The sequence below is a fragment of the Drosophila nasuta genome, unplaced genomic scaffold, assembly GCF_023558535.2.
Source record: "Drosophila nasuta strain 15112-1781.00 unplaced genomic scaffold, ASM2355853v1 ctg102_pilon, whole genome shotgun sequence".
NCBI lineage: Eukaryota > Metazoa > Arthropoda > Insecta > Diptera > Drosophilidae > Drosophila > Drosophila nasuta.
The window spans coordinates 26,108-45,625 of record NW_026869355.1 but is presented as its reverse complement, the minus strand read 5'-3'; the positions used below and the strand labels follow the sequence as shown (position 1 = coordinate 45,625).

Here is a 19,518-nt window from a genome sequence, read left to right as displayed (position 1 = left end):
ATTTTTCTTTCACACATCTGTTTGTGAAGTTCTGCACTATTCGTTGTCATTTTGAATGCACTAAGAAGTGCTTGTTTTAATGCTTGCCACTTGATCTAAACCAAGTAATAGATTTCAGTTATCAGTAAGTTTTGTTTTCTGTTTGAATGAGTGAAAAATTGAGATTGACCTTGTTGGATTATTTCGACAAGCTCCTCTTTTCTTCATCAAATAATCACGGTAGAAATTAAAAACGTAAAATCGGAAAAATTTGGAAATTAAAATATTTGTAATAATCGGCAAAATTTTGGATATTGAAAAAATGTAAAATCGGCAAAATTTTAAAAATTTAAAAATTTAAAAATCGCCAAAATTTTGGAAATTGAACAAAAAATAGGAAAAAATTTGGAATTGGAAAAAATGTAAAATCGCAAAATTTTGGAAATTGAAAAATGTCACAATCGGCAAATTTTTAAAAGGCAAAAAATTTAAAAATCGGCAAAATTTTGGAAATTGAAAAACCTAAAAATCGGCAAAATTTTGGAAATTAAAATAATGTAAAATCGGCCAAATTTTGGAGATTGAAAACAATATAAAATCGGCTGAAAAATCACAAGTTTTTATGATATTAAATATTTCCGCTTTATTTGTGAACAAAGAGTACACCTAATTGTTGTTGTAAGAGGACGAAAACAGAAACGATAAAGACAAACGGGAAGAGTGATGACGCGGTGATATGTTCTCTATTTCAACTGTCTAATTCTATGCTAAGCTACATTAAGCCTAACTTAACTAGAGCGACGAAGCGTGGCGAATTCGCTCAGAGAGCAACAAACAAAAGCTTTATTGCGCTCTCGCTTCGCCCTAATTCTTATAACTTCATTTGATACTTCACTATAAAATGTATTTTAAGAAAAAGTAGTTCATACTCTCAAAAAACCTTAAGTATTAAAGTCAGCAGAAGTGAGAAAAAGCCATATCTGGACGAAACTTCAACAAATGCAGGCACAACAACAACAAGAACAACACTAACAACAGATACAATAACAACATCAGCCGAAGAAAAGAGTAAAAAGAAAAGATGATTAATTTACGCGCCCATCGGTCCATCCACTCCGTCTTCATCGAGGCTCGTCCTGCATATGACCTTTTGTCCGCGCAGATTGTTTCACAATGGCAGCCGAAACTTAATTTGATTAACTCTGAGTAGGTCTCATCGAGCATTGTCTTTCCGGCTCTCATCAGGAATACCAACCAACTTTCGCATTACCACTCCCAGTGGATAATGTTGTGGCCGGGCTGCTCATCAGCCAACGACGACTTGCTGCCTGCCACAGATATATGTGTATGCGACTTTCACTGAGTTGGTATTTTATTTTATTTTAGTTTATTGGTCGTGCGCAAGGAAATAAACCGGATGAGCGCTGAGTGTTTATGGCGTTCGTAAATCGGCATAAGTGTGCTTAAATGATGTGCTCTGTGAGGATAAATCCGCAATGAACACAATAACAATGCCAATTGAAAAATATTCAATTTAATTAAATTTTTGAAACTTCCGTCGGACAACTGCGTGCCAACACTAAAGAAATTCTCCAGGAAATCGCTTAGCACTGGTTACGAATATTAGCGGACCTTTCGATACAAAACAAATGTTGCATAGATGAAGTAGAATTATTTACTAAGCTGATATGCACCAGGAACCATTGACTTCAATATAATCCGAAGAAAAGCTCAGACTACTATAATATACCCCTACTGTCTCGTACAATTATTAAAATATACCAAATGAATATATATATATTATTATTAGATTAAATTAAATCTGACAATGCCAATTGAAAATATTATCTATCTATCTCGTTGCTGTTTCTGTCGCCTCCGATAGTGCTGTTTCTGTCGCCTCCGACTGCACTATAGCCGAGATAGGATCAATAGCCAAAACCCATAAATCAGTTGCTCATTGAGTCTTTTCGTAAAGAGTTTGGAAAAACACTTATTTGCTGACAACGAGAAACGGTCAACAGTTATTTGCGAGCTCTGAATAAAAATTGAGCTTAATCACAAAGGTAATGTTAATGTTATGATGAAACAATTGTGTGAATTATACTAATTAAATTGAAGATTGATTTCAGAGCTATTCTTCGAACTGTAATCTGTTAGATCAGATGCTTACCAAGCTTGATGCGACGCTCCCTGAAGTGTTTTGCAAAACTTTCAACTCTATCGGATCAATGTTGGTGTCGGGATGCAGGCCAGCGGCTGCGAAAGCCGCCCTGATGACAGGATGATGTACCGCTGAATGCCCATGGTGCCCTGCATCTAGAGTATGATTTCGTTTCTTCCAAATTATTGAGTAAATTATTCCAAAGGTATCTGAGTTATTTTATAATTTTATTTAAACTTCATTTCGAGTTGTCATTGAATCTAGATCTAAATGACAACTTGTAACAAACACGTCTTGGGCGTCGTCTTATAATAAGACGACCCGTTGAGTGGGCAGCCAACTGGAAGCATACTCTGCCTACATTGTCGACTAAAGCTCAGGGGAAAGTGGGGTGGGTCTTTTGCCACCTAGTAAGCTACCATGCCACACAGATAAAAGAAGGTAGACAGAGTTAAGACGGGAACAGACAGGTTAGGTTATCAACCGATAGACCGGTTAAGAAGTATATGCATTCAATATATAAATATGAAGAACGAAGATGGTTATGTTCTTCTTCTTTACTCTCCCAATCTGTAAAAGCTTCTGGCTCTATGCCTTTACCCAATTTAAGCAACAACAAGTAATATCAGGTGCCCATTACTTTATAATTTATTTCGACTTCATGATTATTCCAAGAGATTAATACCAAAAGAATTCAAAAATACTATAATGCATGTACATAACTTCATTTTATGCATTATTTGCCTACTATATTAATTTTGCCTAGTATTTCCTAATAGGATGGGTATGAATATAATACTGATAAGAATAATAATAGCAAAAATAATAGCTGTCATATACAAGTTACAAACGATTTTTGTGCGGCTATGCCGTACTTACACATACTCATTATACGCTGATTTTTATACTGCATCGATATCGACAGGCCTGTGATGATTGATGAGTTGATGAGCTGGGTGAACTTCAAAAGGATTAGAATATATAACAGCTTTGATATAATATTATATACATACCATACCCATCTGAGGACTTACTATTGGATTATATCTAACTTAAAATATAATACTAAATATAAAATTCAAATTTAAATACAAACAGAAATTACATTTCAATACTATTTTTAATTGAATTTACGTTACTTTGTTGAACATTTTGTATGGACAAGAAAAATTGTATACGAGAAAAGAAACGGCAACCAAGGCGGCAGTGAGTGCAACAGCACTATCGGCGGCGTCAGGAGCAGCACCGAAAATCAGCAGTGGCCTCCAGTGACAATGTGGCGGCAAAGATTTCAATGCCGACGAGTGGTGCGGGCTCGGCAACACATAGCAGCGAGTCGTAGCAACGAGTCTGCGAAACGCGCAGCCTCAGCAGCGCATGGCGCAACTTCCACACTAGTAACGAGAAGTGGCCACGATCAGCTCTATGCTAATCCGTTCTCTCTGTCAAAAGGTTTATCCGAAGCTTGTGTTCCTGCTGGAACCGTTTTAGCAACGCATGGCGTCGCTTCTACAGCCTCTTGCTGTCCTCGGCGTCACTAAACTGGTGACTCAAGTGCAAATATCTAGGCGTATGGTGGCAACTCCCTTTGCAAAGTTGTTGCCACGCCTTTTTGGCGCGGGGCCTCTGCAGTTGCAGATCAGTTGATGTGTGCTGTACTGTGGTCGTTGCCACGTGATTACACACAATATCCTTGTAAAACCAACGAGAGGGCCAAAGAAAATCAAAACAATGCACTTTGAAAAGTGCGCACTCCCGAACAACACCAATAATAATTATATTTAATATTGTGACGGATGCCGTCAGATTTATTTTTAATATTTTTCTGCCGCACAACTTGTCTTTGCAGCTTTCGAATTGAAAAGAGATGGTCTAGCCTAGATTAAGCGTGAATATCGATATTGCTTGATTAATCTAAGTTAGATATCGATATTATTTAATACGATACTTTTGTGAATGGCAAAAGTGATCCTGCCAACTCACTGCAAATATTCGATAGATAATTAATAATACTATTAATTAATAATACTAACATCTGTTGGCGAGTGCATCAATCATCGAATGCAGATGTTATCGCGAACAGCTGTTAGCTTGCACAACAGTCGCGTCGCAAATATCGATACCGCCATACAATTCAAATTCAAACTGCAATTAACGGACGTTGCTCACCCCTACAAACTCGATATGAAGTTTAAATAATATTGAAAAATAACTCAGATACCTTTGCAAACATAATCTTAGTAAGGTTATCTAGCCGATTGTATAGTCTAGATGTATAGTCTAGAGAGTGCAGAGCTCAGATTCAGTTCAAATAAAACTACTTAAGTAAAATGCTCCTCAATTTCTCAAGTATGTCGATTGTAAACATTTTTGTAAATATTTTTTTAAATATTTTATTTTTATTTATAGTTCTTCCCGGACAAACATCATCCAGTTGAATCGAACCCTAATCCGAATCCGAATCGAATGACTAAAGATAATAGTCGCCCATAAGAAGAATGAACTGAAGATGTTGCTGCTGTCATAAATGACTATGAGCATCGTCGATTAGAAGAATGTACTGAAGATGACTATTCGTTTCTTACTTCCGTCGAACTGGGGTCACACTATAAATCAGCATTTCGGCTATGATGGCGATTGCAAACGCTTTCAGCTCTCGTGGATCGGTGTTAGTGTCGGAATTCAGGCCAGCGGCTGCGAAAGCCGCCCTGATGACACGATGATGTACCGCTGAATGCCCATGGTGCCCTGCATCTGGAGTATGATTTCGTTTCTTCTAAATTATTGAGGTAATTATTCCAAAGGTATCTGAGTTATTGTACATTATTATTTAAGCTTCATTTCGAGTTGTCATTGAATCTAGATCTAAATTACAACTCGATATGAAGTTTAAATAATATCGTAAAATAACTCAGATACCTTTGCAAACATAATCTTAGTAAGGTTATCTAGACGATTGTATAGTCTAGAGAGTCCAGAGCTCAGAGTCAGTTCAAATAAACTATTTAACTAAAATGCTCGTCAATTTCTCAAGTATGTCGGTTGTGAACATTTTTGTAAATATTTTTTGAAATATTTTATTTTGTTTATTTATAGTTCTTCCCGGACAAGCATCATCCAGTTGAATCGAACCCTAATCCGAATCAGCATCAATAGAACCCATAAATTGGTTTCTCATGGAGTCTTTTCGTAAAGAGTCGGGAAAAGACACTTATTTGCAGACAACGAGAAACGGTCAACAGTTATTTGCGAGCTCTGATTTTGATTTGAATAGAAATTGAGCTTAATCAGAAAGGTAATGGTATGATGAAACAACAAACAATTGTGTGAATTATACTAATTAAATTGAAGATTGATTTCAGAGCTATTCTTCGAGCTGTAATCTGTTAGATCAGATGCTTACCAAGCCTGTGCCGTCGCGCTTTTAATTCTAGCCCAAGCCTCATCAGAGCTCTGGGAGAATGGTCAGCTTTTAAATCGCGTATAAGTTTTCTTAAAATTTTGTGAACTCCAGATGGTAGATTTGGCATTGTTCTTAACACGAATTGGCAAGCATCGAAAATTGCATCAAACACACCTGCCCTTTTACAAGAGTAAATAGCGTCTCCAATTTTTCTATGTTGTGTATTATGTCCATTGTATTAGTTTAGGTATTAGGTTTTATTTTAGAATAATGAATGAATGTGAATGTTTTTCTAGAATAAACAATCGTCTATATAACCTTACTAAGATTGTGTTTGCAAAGGTATCTGAGTTATTTTACAATATTATTTAAACTTCATTTCGAGTTGTCATTGAATTTGATAGATCTAGGTGTGTTTATACCCGCTACCCATAGGGTAGAAGGGTATATTATAACTTCTTCCTGTTACAGGAAATGTATGTAACAGGTAGAAGGAGGCATCTCCGACCCTATAAAGTATATATATTCTTGATCAGCGTCAACAGCCGAGACGATCTAGCCATGTCCGTCTGTCCGTCTGTGTGTGTGTCCGTCTGTGTGTCTGTCCGTCTGTGTGTCTGTCCGTCCGTCCGTATGAACACCTAGATCTCAGAGACTAAGAGATAGAGCTATATTTTCGCTATATTTTCGACAGCATTTGTTATGTTTGCACGCAGATCAAGTTTGTTTCAAATTTTGCCACGCCTACTTCCGCCCTCGCAAATCATAAAAATCGAATAACAAGCGTGATTTTAAAGCTAAAGTTACGAATTTTGGTATATACAAAAATAATTATAGTAGTTATGATTCCTGAAAATTTGGTTGTGATCAGATAAAAATTGTCGAAGTTATTAAAGAAATACTTTTGTATGGGCAAAAACGCCTATTTACTAAGGGTCTTAGTTGCTTTGGCTGACAATCTGGTATATTGAGCCGTCTTTGGTATATTTTGAATGCGGTACTATATCGATATACCACATATACCACTTGGTATATTTTTAGTATTTTTTGAAGTATATTCGTTATATTTTGAGAATAATACCGCAAAATATATTGCATTTATTCAAATTGAGTATCGGGTATCTCACAGTCGAGTACACTCGACTGTAGCTTTCTTACTTGTTTTATATTATTATTATATTATTTTATTATAACTTTGTGCCGTCAGGAAATGTATGTAACAGGTAGAAGGAGGCATCTCCGACCCTATAAAGTATATATTCATACATATTATTATCTCATATAACTTGTTTTTATTTTATGTCATAGCTTCGCTGAGATTGGTCATAGAAATTCTTTCCATGACTGTCTCTTCTTTGAGTGTAATTGAATTATGAGTAACAACAAATTTAGCAATTAATTTTGAAATAATATGTTGCAAATGGTAAATAATTAAAATAAACACAAACAAATTGAATGCTGAAATTCAGGGGAATATATTCATATCGGTTGTCTACAATATAGCTGACTAATTTCGACAATAATTTATCGTTTCATTAATATCTTAAATTGAGTGTTAAAGAACTCTTTACCATCTTCTGTTTGAAGATTTTTGGGGAATCCTCTCCTGATTGAAATATTTTCTCCATGGCCTCAGCAACGTCTTTTTGCATTTTTAGACTTTATTGCTTCTCCCATCCAAATTTTTGAGAATGTGTCTATCACTGTTAGCATACTTCCCCATTTCAACCAAGTCAGCTTACCATAATTCGTTTATTCCTTTGTTATGACTCTACGTCTAAGAAAATGCTTACGTGAAGGAGCATGTATTTCATTAATTACTCCCCGTCTAGACATATTTATTACTTTCGAATATGAGAGCGTACAATTTTATCAAGAATATCTGATGTAGTTTTCTCAGTCTTGATTATTCGCTGATCAACTGTACACAATTTATCGGATAATAATCTCTCATTGCTTTCTTGATGATTTGAAATCATTGATGTTAGAAAATTTCCGTCCTGAGGCCTGATAGTGCCACCACCAAACTTCGAGTTGTTTTCGACGCTTCGTGCAAAACGACTTCTAATTATTCATTGAATGATATTCTAATGGTGGGGCCAACTATACAGAGGGAACTCTTCTCGTCGCTAATTCGCTTTCGACTTAGTCGGTTTGCCCTCACGGCAGATATTACTAAAATGTATAGACAAGTAAGCATGTCTCCAAAGGATCGGATGTTTCAACTTATTGTCTGGCGTGAAAATCCGTCAGAAAAGCTTCAAATTTACCAACTGAATACAGTTACTTATGGCACTGCGTCTGCTCCTTTTCTGGCCATACGAAGCCTTCACGAACTTGGTGTTCGCCATAAGGAAACACATCCTCTTGGAGCTAAAGTCGTCTGCAATTACTCGATGACATGCTTACTGGAGCTGACGATGCTGATACGCTGAAGGAGATTTGTGTCCAAGTGTCAGATATCCTAAGCTCCGGTGGTCTCCAATTGGCCAAATGGTACTCCAACCACCCTACTTTAATCAATGGGAATGAAACTGATAAAGTTCTCAGTTTCAACGACACAGATTCGACCAAAACATTGGGCATGCGGTGGACGCCAAAATCTGATATATTTCGATATCATTTGATTCCAGCTTCACCGATCTTAGCCCAACAAAACGCAACGTTTTGTCTGTGACAGCTCGTATGTTCGACCCACTTGGCTTGCTGAGCCCCATCAGTATTAAAGCCAGAATCTTACTGCAAGAGCTCTGGCAAAATCATCTGGCATGGGACGAAACTATCCCTATGCAGATGCATACGAGATGGGAGAGATTTAAAGAAAATCTACTAAACCTTGATAAAGTATCCATCCCACGATACACCAATTCCAGCAAAGCCAAGATCCAAATTCATGGATTTGCAGACGCTTCCAGCCACGCTTATGGCTGCTGTTTATATATACGAGCTAATCAGAATGGAAAAGTGAAATGTAAATTGCTTACATCAAAAGCAAAAGTTGCGCCTTTAAAACCAAGTCGATCCCAAGACTTGAGTTGTGTGCAGCGTATTTACTGGCGCAATTGTGGTCGTACGTCAAGCCAATGCTTGGCAAATGCGGAATCGACAGTGTGCATTTTGGACAGATTCAGAAATCACACTGTATTGGATTAGAATGTCGCCTTCTTCGCTAGCAACATTCGTAGCAAATCGTGTATCCAGTATACAATACCTCACACAAGATGTTACATGGAGACATGTGCCTTCTGCGTCAAACCCTGCCGATATTTGTTCTCGTGGGTGTGACATCGATGAATTAGTCGACTCGATATGGTTAGAAGGCCCACTATTCTTAATGGAAGAGCAGTGTGAGTGGCCTAAGAATCCTCATTTTTCATTGTCAACCGATTTAAAAACAGTGAAACAAAAAATCAGCTCAGGTTTGTTTAACTACCAACCCTGATTTTCTGTCATCTATACTGGCTCGCTTTTCTTCGTACAAAAGGTTGGTTCGAGTGATTGCCTATGTGTATAAATTCATTTGCTGGCCAAAAACTAAAAATTGTTCTTCAGCCCTTAGTAAACAGGAGTTGTATTTTGCCTCGTTAAAGTTATTTGAATTGGTTCAGCGGTCCGAATTCAACTTGGAATTTAAAACTAAAAGCAAATCAATTAGTTCAACCAAATGTTCAATCTCTCGCTCCATTTATTCAGAAAATCTCTGAGCCAGGAAAATCTCTTTCGTTGATCCGCGTAGGTGGCAGACTATTAAATGCACCGATTGACGACGATGCCAAGTTTCCAATCTTAATGTCAAAGAATTCGCCCTTGGTCAGAATGTATTTAAGAGACTTGCATCAGACCAACTGTCACGCTGGTGTTAAAACTATGATTTCGCTCTTAAGGCAAAGAATTTGGCTGATTAATGCTCGAAGAGAATGCACACAAATAGTTCGTGGTTGCATTCTTTGTTTTCGATACAAGCCAAAACTAATGGAACAAGTAATGGGGCAGTTACCAACTGATCGTTTGATTACTACACGTCCATTTCACATTTGTGGCGTTGATTTTGCGGACCCATAAATGTTTCCTTGAGAATTCGGGGACGGCCTCCTTTAAAAATGTATATAGCAGTATTTGTGTGTTTTGCATCAAACGTCGGGACAAACAACCTACTCAAGGAGCTACAGATGGAGTTCTCGAAGCAGCAGGAGAAACTGCAGTTGTTCACGACGGAGATGGGGATGGAATGGCACTTCATCCCTCCTCGAGCCCCACATTTCGGATGGCTGTGGGAAGCCGCGGTGAAATCCGCAAAGCATCTCCTCGTCCGGCAAATCGCCAACGCGTTACTGGCGCAAAGCGAGGTCAGAGCTCATCTGGCAGATGTCGAGGCCATCCTCAACTCGCGGCCTCTCACTCAACTCAGCTCCGATCCCAACGATGGCGAGGCTCTAACGCCGGGCCATCTTCTAATCGGGCAAGCCATACGTTCGCTGCCGCAAGGATCCGTGCCAGACAGGCCCAACAAAGAGCTGACGTATTTGCGACGGTGGCAAATGTTATCCACGCTCAGACAGCGGTTTTGGCTCGCGTGGTCGAAGGACTACATCCACAACCTCCAAATCCGCACCAAATGGAAGTCTCCACAGCCCGGCTTGAGGTCGGATGCCTCGTACTGGTTCACGAGGACAACACGCCACCTCAGCGGTGGATAACTGGAAGGGTCGCGTAACCCGAGGAACAGACGGCCAAATACGGGTGGCCGAAATTAGAACTGGCACTGGCACATTCAAGCGCCCAATCCATAAATTAGCACGGTTGCCAGTGATTTGAAATCCCACGTCGGGTATTCCAAGGTGGCCGGTGTTAAATCAAGCGCCTTGTCCCACTGTAAGCCTGCTCAGCCTAACTGAGCAGTTACATTTAGACTCAATCTTGCGCTCTTCTTTTGCTATAGTTGTTACAGTTTAGTTATAAGCTTTCGCTCAACTTTTGTTTTCCTTTAACTACTAATGTCGGAATAACCGGCAAACAATAAATTGTCGCTCTCTCCTTTCGCAACTAGCAAACGAAACAGACGTGTTTAATTTGCGCATCAGCAGCCTTCAAAGTGTCTTGTCTTTTTGCTCCCAACAACAATAAATATTTTTTCGATTTTCGTAATTTTACACAAAGAATAGACCTGATTGTTGTTGTAAAACGACGAAAACGAAACGATAAAGACAAACGGAAAGAGTGATGACGCGCTGATAAGTTCTCAATTTCAACTTTCTTCATAATTCTATGCTAAGTTACATTAAGCCTAACTTAACTAGAGCGGCGAAGCGAGGTGAATTCGCTCAGAGAGCAACAAACGAAAGCTTTAATGCGCTCTCGCTTCGGTTTAATTCTAATAACTTCATTTGATACTTCATGCTCTTAACTAATATCAATCAAATGCGCCAACATCGGCAAAATTTTGGAAACTGAAAATATGGAAAAATCGGCAGAATTTTGGAAATTGAAGAGATGTAAAATCGGCAAAATTTTGGAAATTGAAAAAATGTAAAATCAGAAAGATTTAGGAAATTGAAAAAATGTAAAAATCGGAAAAATTTTGGAAATCGAAAAAATGTAAACATCGGCAAAATTTTGAAATCTAAAAATTATAAAAATCGGCAAAATTTTGGAATTTGAAAAATCTAAAATCAGCAAAATTTTGGGAATTGAAAAAATGTAAAAATCGGTAAAGTTTTAAAAATTGAAAAAATGTAAAAATCGGAAAAAAAAATGGAAATTGAAAAAATATGAACATCGACAAAATTTTGAAATCTAAAAATGTAAAAATCGGCAAAATTTTGGAATTTGAAAAATCTAAAAATCAGCAAAATTTTGGAAATTGAAAAAATGTGAACATCGGCAAAATTTTGTAATCTAAAAAATGTAAAAACGGCAACATTTTTAAAAATTGAAAAATGTAAAAATCGGCAAAAATTTGCGATGATGATGTATATTTTCGGCTGTCATGGTGAACATCGACATGAAAGAAACCATTTTAAGGTCAATAGTGCGGAAGAAACTGGCTTCCTGCAATCTGTTAAGTTTATCCTCAATCAGTGGCAACGGAAATTGATCTATAATCTATAATCTATATCTATAATCGACGCATAACCGTGGGGTACAATCACGTTTTTACAAGCACCACGGTAACCACTAGAAATTCTGTCTCATATTCGTCACCTTCAATTAATAGTTTTCCTTTAAAGAATCCGATTGGTTTTATTTTATTTTTAGATCCGAAACCCATTAAATAAATATTTATTTAAGACTGAACTGTTCAAACTTTTGTACGAAACGTCATTCATGATATTGTACTTGCTTCCCGAATCAAAGAAGGCTACGAAATTCTTATCTTCAACTCTCACTCGTTTGTACATCACTGAATCTTCGTCCACAATTTTTCGCATATTAGGCTTACTCTCACTTTCGACTTTGTTATTATTATTTTGACAATCTTTCGAAGCTTCTGCAATAAAAGCATCTCTTGCTCTTATGATCGCAATTCTCGGAAACACGTTACTTGCCGCCACAATTATAGCATTTTATAGCGTTATTATTATTATCTTTGTCGTCATATTTTTCCTTTGCGTCTCTCTCACTCTTCTTTTTAATTGTATTTTTGAATAATCATCGTTTTTACATAGTTCACTTTTCCCTTCCTTTTTTCGTACGCTTTTAGTTTTTCTTTGAACTATCGGCATTATATAAAATAGATTTATTAACACTTCAATCACTTATACCATCTATCACGTATTGCTATTATGCTTCATTATCTATATTTCCGCGCGTTGATAGATCCTTCATTAAGAACTCTAGGACACTTTCACTTCGTTTCATTTTTCTTTCACACATCTGTTTGTGAAGTTCTGCACTATTCGTTGTCATTTTGAATGCACTAAGAAGTGCTTGTTTTAATGCTTGCCACTTGATCTAAACCAAGTAATAGATTTCAGTTATCAGTAAGTTTTGTTTTTCTGTTTGAATGAGTGAAAAATTGAGATTGACCTTGTTGGATTATTTCGACAAGCTCCTCTTTTCTTCATCAAATAATCACGGTAGAAATTAAAAAACGTAAAAATCGGAAAAATTTGGAAATTAAAATATTTGTAATAATCGGCAAAATTTTGGATATTGAAAAATGTAAAATCGGCAAAATTTTAAAAATTTTAAAAATTTAAAAATCGCCAAAATTTTGGAAATTGAACAAAAAATAGGAAAAATTTGGAATTGGAAAAATGTAAAAATCGCAAAATTTTGGAAATTGAAAAATGTCACAATCGGCAAATTATTAAAAGGCAAAAATTTAAAAATCGGCAAAATTTTGGAAATTGAAAAACCTAAAAATCGGCAAAATTTTGGAAATTAAAATAATGTAAAATCGGCCAAATTTTGGAGATTGAAAACAATATAAAAATCGGCTGAAAAATCACAAGAGTTTTATGATATTAAATATTTCCGCTTTATTTGCGAACAAAGAGTAGACCTAATTGTTGTTGTAAGAGGACGAAAACGAAACGATAAAGACAAACGGCAAGAGTGATGACGCGGTGATATGTTCTCTATTTCAACTGTCTAATTCTATGCTAAGCTACATTAAGCCTAACTTAACTAGAGCGACGAAGCGTGGCGAATTCGCTCAGAGAGCAACAAACAAAAGCTTTATTGCGCTCTCGCTTCGCCCTAATTCTTATAACTTCATTTGATACTTCACTATAAAATGTATTTTAAGAAAAAGAGTAGTTCATACTCTCAAAAAAACCTTAAGTATTAAAGTCAGCAGAAGTGAGAAAAAGCCATATCTGGACGAAACTTCAACAAATGCAGGCACAACAACAACAAGAACAACACTAACAACAGATACAATAACAACATCAGCCGAAGAAAAGAGTAAAAAGAAAAGATGATTAATTTACGCGCCCATCGGTCCATCCACTCCGTCTTCATCGAGGCTCGTCCTGCATATGACCTTTTGTCCGCACAGATTGTTTCACAATGGCAGCCGAAACTTAATTTGATTAACTCTGAGTAGGTCTCATCGAGCATTGTCTTTCCGGCTCTCATCAGGAATACCAACCAACTTTCGCATTACCACTCCCAGTGGATAATGTTGTGGCCGGGCTGCTCATCAGCCAACGACGACTTGCTGCCTGCCACAGATATATGTGTATGCGACTTTCACTGAGTTGGTATTTTATTTTATTTTAGTTTATTGGTCGTGCGCAAGGAAATAAACCGGATGAGCGCTGAGTGTTTATGGCGTTCGTAAATCGGCATTAGTGTGCTTAAATGATGTGCTCTGTGAGGATAAATCCGCAATGAACACAATAACAATGCCAATTGAAAAATATTCAATTTAATTAAATTTTTGAAACTACAACTGCGTGCCAACACTAAAGAAATTCTCCAGGAAATCGCTTAGCACTGGTTAAACTTCCGTCGATACAAAACAAATGTTGCATACATAAAGAAATTCTCCTGAAATCGCTTAGCACTGGTTACGAATATTAGCGGACTTTCGATACAAAAACGAATGTTGCATAAGTAGAATTAACTAAGCTGATATGCAAAACCATTGATCAGAAGAAAAGCTCAGACTACTATAATATACCCCTACTGTCTCGTAATCAATTATTAAAATATACCAAATGAATATATATTATTATTAGATTAAATTAAATCTGACGAAATCCGTCATATTATGGCGCAGTAGAGTTGAGCTGTCGAACCGCTGATCGTTGCCACTTCTCGTTATCGTTGTGGATGTTGCGCCATGCGCTGCTGAGGCTGCGCGTTTCTGATGCCGAGACTCGTTGCTACGATTTGGTGCTATGTGTTTTGCTGAGCCTGCGAAACTCGTCGTCGATCTCCGTCGCTTCTTAGACTGAGACTGCGGATCTTGAATCTTATGCCGCTTCTCGTTGCTGTTTCTGTCGCCTCCGATAGTGCTACTGCACTATAGCCGAGATAGGATCAATAGCCAAAACCCATAAATCAGTTGCTCATTGAGTCTTTTCGTAAAGAGTTTGGAAAAACACTTATTTGCTGACAACGAGAAACGGTCAACAGTTATTTGCGAGCTCTGAATAAAAATTGAGCTTAATCACAAAGGTAATGTTAATGTTATGATGAAACAATTGTGTGAATTATACTAATTAAATTGAAGATTGATTTCAGAGCTATTCTTCGAACTGTAATCTGTTAGATCAGATGCTTACCAAGCTTGATGCGACGCTCCCTGAAGTGTTTTGCAAAAACTTTCAACTCTAACGGATCAATGTTGGTGTCGGGATGCAGGCCAGCGGCTGCGAAAGCCGCCCTGATGACAGGATGATGTACCGCTGAATGCCCATGGTGCCCTGCATCTAGAGTATGATTTCGTTTCTTCCAAATTATTGAGTAAATTATTCCAAAGGTATCTGAGTTATTTTATAATTTTATTTAAACTTCATTTCGAGTTGTCATTGAATCTAGATCTAAATGACAACTTGTAACGAACACGTCTTGGGCGTCGTCTTATAATAAGACGACCCGTTGAGTGGGCAGCCAACAAACGATAAAGACAAACGGAAAGAGTGATGACGCGCTGATAAGTTCTCAATTTCAACTTTCTTCATAATTCTATGCTAAGTTAAATTAAGCCTAACTTAACTAGAGCGGCGAAGCGAGGTGAATTCGCTCAGAGAGCAACAAACGAAAGCTTTAATGCGCTCTCGCTTCGGTTTAATTCTAATAACTTCATTTGATACTTCATGCTCTTAACTAATATCAATCAAATGCGCCAACATCGGCAAAATTTTGGAAACTGAAAATATTGAAAAATCGGCAGAATTTTGGAAATTGAAGAGATGTAAAATCGGCAAAATTTTGAAATTGAAAAATGTAAAAATCAGAAAGATTTAGGAAATTGAAAAAATGTAAAATCGGAAAAATTTTGGAAATCGAAAAAATGTGAACATCGGCAAAATTTTGGAATCTAAAAAATTATAAAATCGGCAAAATTTTAGAATTTGAAAAATCTAAAAATCAGCAAAATTTTGGGAATTGAAAAAATGTAAAATCGGTAAAATTTTAAAAATTGAAAAATGTAAAAATCGGAAAAAAATGGAAATTGAAAAAATATGAACATCGACAAAATTTTGAAATCTAAAAAATGTAAAAATCAGCAAAATTTTGGAATTTGAAAAATCTAAAAATCAGCAAAATTTTGGAAATTGAAAAAATGTGAACATCGACAAAATTTTGTAATCTAAAAAAATGTAAAAACGGCAACATTTTTAAAAATTGAAAAAATGTAAAAATCGGCAAAAATTTGCGATGATGATGTATATTTTCGGCTGTCATGGTGAACATCGACATGAAAGAATCCATTTTAAGGTCAATAGTGCGGAAGAAACTGGCTTCCTGCAATCTGTTAAGTTTATCCTCAATCAGTGGCAACGGAAATTGATCTATAATCTATAATCTATATCTATAATCGACGCATAACCGTGGGGTACCATCACGTTTTTACAAGCACCACGGTAACCACTAGAAATTCTGTCTCATATTCGTCACCTTCAATTAATAGTTTTCCTTTAAAGAATCCGATTGGTTTTATTTTATTTTTAGATCCGAAACCCATTAAATAAATATTTATTTAAGACTGAACTGTTCAAACTTTTGTACGAAACGTCATTCATGATATTGTACTTGCTTCCCGAATCAAAGAAGGCTACGAAATTCTTATCTTCAACTCTCACTCGTTTGTACATCACTGAATCTTCGTCCACAATTTTTCGCATATTATGCTTACTCTCACTTTCGACTTTGTTATTATTATTTTGACAATCTTTCGAAGCTTCTGCAATAAAAGCATCTCTTGCTCTTATGATCGCAATTCTCGGAAACACGTTACTTGCCGCCACAATTATAGCATTTTATAGCGTTATTATTATTATCTTTGTCGTCATATTTTTCCTTTGCGTCTCTCTCACTCTTCTTTTTAATTGTATTTTTTGAATAATCATCGTTTTTACATAGTTCACTTTTCCCTTCCTTTTTCGTACGCTTTTAGTTTTTCTTTGAACTATCGGCATTATATAAAATAGATTTATTAACACTTCAATCACTTATACCATCTATCACGTATTGCTATTATGCTTCATTATCTATTTTTCCGCGCGTTGATAGATCCTTCATTAATAACTCTAGGACACTTTCACTTCGTTTCATTTTTCTTTCACACATCTGTTTGTGAAGTTCTGCACTATTCGTTGTCATTTTGAATGCACTAAGAAGTGCTTGTTTTAATGCTTGCCACTTGATCTAAACCAAGTAATAGATTTCAGTTATCAGTAAGTTTTGTTTTTCTGTTTGAATGAGTGAAAAAATTGAGATTGACCTTGTTGGATTATTTCGACAAGCTCCTCTTTTCTTCATCAAATAATCACGGTAGAAATTAAAAAACGTAAAAATCGGAAAAATTTGGAAATTAAAATATTTGTAATAATCGGCAAAATTTTGGATATTGAAAAATGTAAAATCGGCAAAATTTTAAAATTTAAAAAATTTAAAATCGCCAAAATTTTGGAAATTGAACAAAAAAATAGGAAAAAATTTGAAAATTGGAAAAAGTGTAAAAATCGCAAAATTTTGGAAATTTAAAATGTCACAATCGGCAAATTTTTAAAAGGCAAAAAATTTAAAAATCGGCAAAATTTTGGAAATTGAAAAACCTAAAATCGGCAAAATTTTGGAAATTAAAATAATGTAAAAATCGGCCAAATTTTGGAGATTGAAAACAATATAAAATCGGCTGAAAAATCACAAGAGTTTTTTATGATATTAAATATTTCCGCTTTATTTGTGAACAAAGAGTAGACCTAATTGTTGTTGTAAGAGGACGAAAACGAAACGATAAAGACAAACGGGAAGAGTGATGACGCGGTGATATGTTCTCTATTTCAACTGTCTAATTCTATGCTAAGCTACATTAAGCCTAACTTAACTAGAGCGACGAAGCGTGGCGAATTCGCTCAGAGAGCAACAAACAAAAGCTTTATTGCGCTCTCGCTTCGCCCTAATTCTTATAACTTCATTTGATACTTCACTATAAAATGTATTTTAAGAAAAAGAGTAGTTCATACTCTCAAAAAAACCTTAAGTATTAAAGTCAGCAGAAGTGAGAAAAAGCCATATCTGGACGAAACTTCAACAAATGCAGGCACAACAACAACAAGAACAACACTAACAACAGATACAATAACAACATCAGCCGAAGAAAAGAGTAAAAAGAAAAGATGATTAATTTACGCGCCCATCGGTCCATCCACTCCGTCTTCATCGAGGCTCGTCCTGCATATGACCTTTTGTCCGCGCAGATTGTTTCACAATGGCAGCCGAAACTTAATTTGATTAACTCTGAGTAGGTCTCATCGAGCATTGTCTTTCCGGCTCTCATCAGGAATACCAACCAACTTTCGCATTACCACTCCCAGTGGATAATGTTGTGGCCGGGCTGCTCATCAGCCAACGACGACTTGCTGCCTGCCACAGATATATGTGTATGCGACTTTCACTGAGTTGGTATTTTATTTTATTTTAGTTTATTGGTCGTGCGCAAGGAAATAAACCGGATGAGCGCTGAGTGTTTATGGCGTTCGTAAATCGGCATAAGTGTGCTTAAATGATGTGCTCTGTGAGGATAAATCCGCAATGAACACAATAACAATGCCAATTGAAAAATATTATCTATCTATCTCGTTGCTGTTTCTGTCGCCTCCGATAGTGCTACTGCACTATAGCCGAGATAGGATCAATAGCCAAAACCCATAAATCAGTTGCTCATTGAGTCTTTTCGTAAAGAGTTTGGAAAAACACTTATTTGCTGACAACGAGAAACGGTCAACAGTTATTTGCGAGCTCTGAATAAAAATTGAGCTTAATCACAAAGGTAATGTTAATGTTATGATGAAACAATTGTGTGAATTATACTAATTAAATTGAAGATTGATTTCAGAGCTATTCTTCGAACTGTAATCTGTTAGATCAGATGCTTACCAAGCTTGATGCGACGCTCCCTGAAGTGTTTTGCAAAAACTTTCAACTCTATCGGATCAATGTTGGTGTCGGGATGCAGGCCAGCGGCTGCGAAAGCCGCCCTGATGACAGGATGATGTACCGCTGAATGCCCATGGTGCCCTGCATCTAGAGTATGATTTCGTTTCTTCCAAATTATTGAGTAAATTATTCCAAAGGTATCTGAGTTATTTTATAATTTTATTTAAACTTCATTTCGAGTTGTCATTGAATCTAGATCTAAATGACAACTTGTAACAAACATCGTCTTGGGCGTCGTCTTATAATAAGACGACCCGTTGAGTGGGCAGCCAACTGGAAGCATACTCTGCCTACATTGTCGACTAAAGCTCAGGGAAAGTGGGGTGGGTCTTTTGCCACCTAGTAAGCTACCATGCCACACAGATAAAAGAAGGTAGACAGAGTTAAGACGGGAACAGACAGGTTAGGTTATCAACCGATAGACCGGTTAAGAAGTATATGCATTCAATATATAAATATGAAGAACGAAGATGGTTATGTTCTTCTTCTTTACTCTCCCAATCTGTAAAAGCTTCTGGCTCTATGCCTTTACCCAATTTAAGCAACAACAAGTAATATCAGGTGCCCATTACTTTATAATTTATTTCGACTTCATGATTATTCCAAGAGATTAATACCAAAAGAATTCAAAAATACTATAATGCATGTACATAACTTCATTTTATGCATTATTTGCCTACTATATTAATTTTGCCTAGTATTTCCTAATAGGATGGGTATGAATATAATACTGATAAGAATAATAATAGCAAAAATAATAGCTGTCATATACAAGTTACAAACGATTTTTGTGCGGCTATGCCGTACTTACACATACTCATTATACGCTGATTTTTATACTGCATCGATATCG

The 19,518-nt window shown here is 36.4% G+C and overlaps 1 long non-coding RNA gene across 6 annotated transcripts; it reads left to right on the top strand.

Moving 5' to 3' along the window:
- Positions 1 to 4,398: 4,398 nt before the first annotated feature.
- Positions 4,399 to 5,770, top strand: LOC132797495 (uncharacterized). 6 transcript variants are annotated; one of them, XR_009633669.1, is made up of 5 exons: positions 4,399 to 4,492; positions 4,553 to 4,932; positions 5,083 to 5,176; positions 5,240 to 5,438; positions 5,495 to 5,770. It is a non-coding gene; the product is annotated as an uncharacterized LOC132797495 (long non-coding RNA). The 6 variants fall into 6 exon arrangements; XR_009633671.1 differs by having other exon boundaries at positions 5,240 to 5,444; positions 5,506 to 5,770; XR_009633668.1 differs by having other exon boundaries at positions 5,506 to 5,769.
- Positions 5,771 to 19,518: the final 13,748 nt, after the last annotated feature.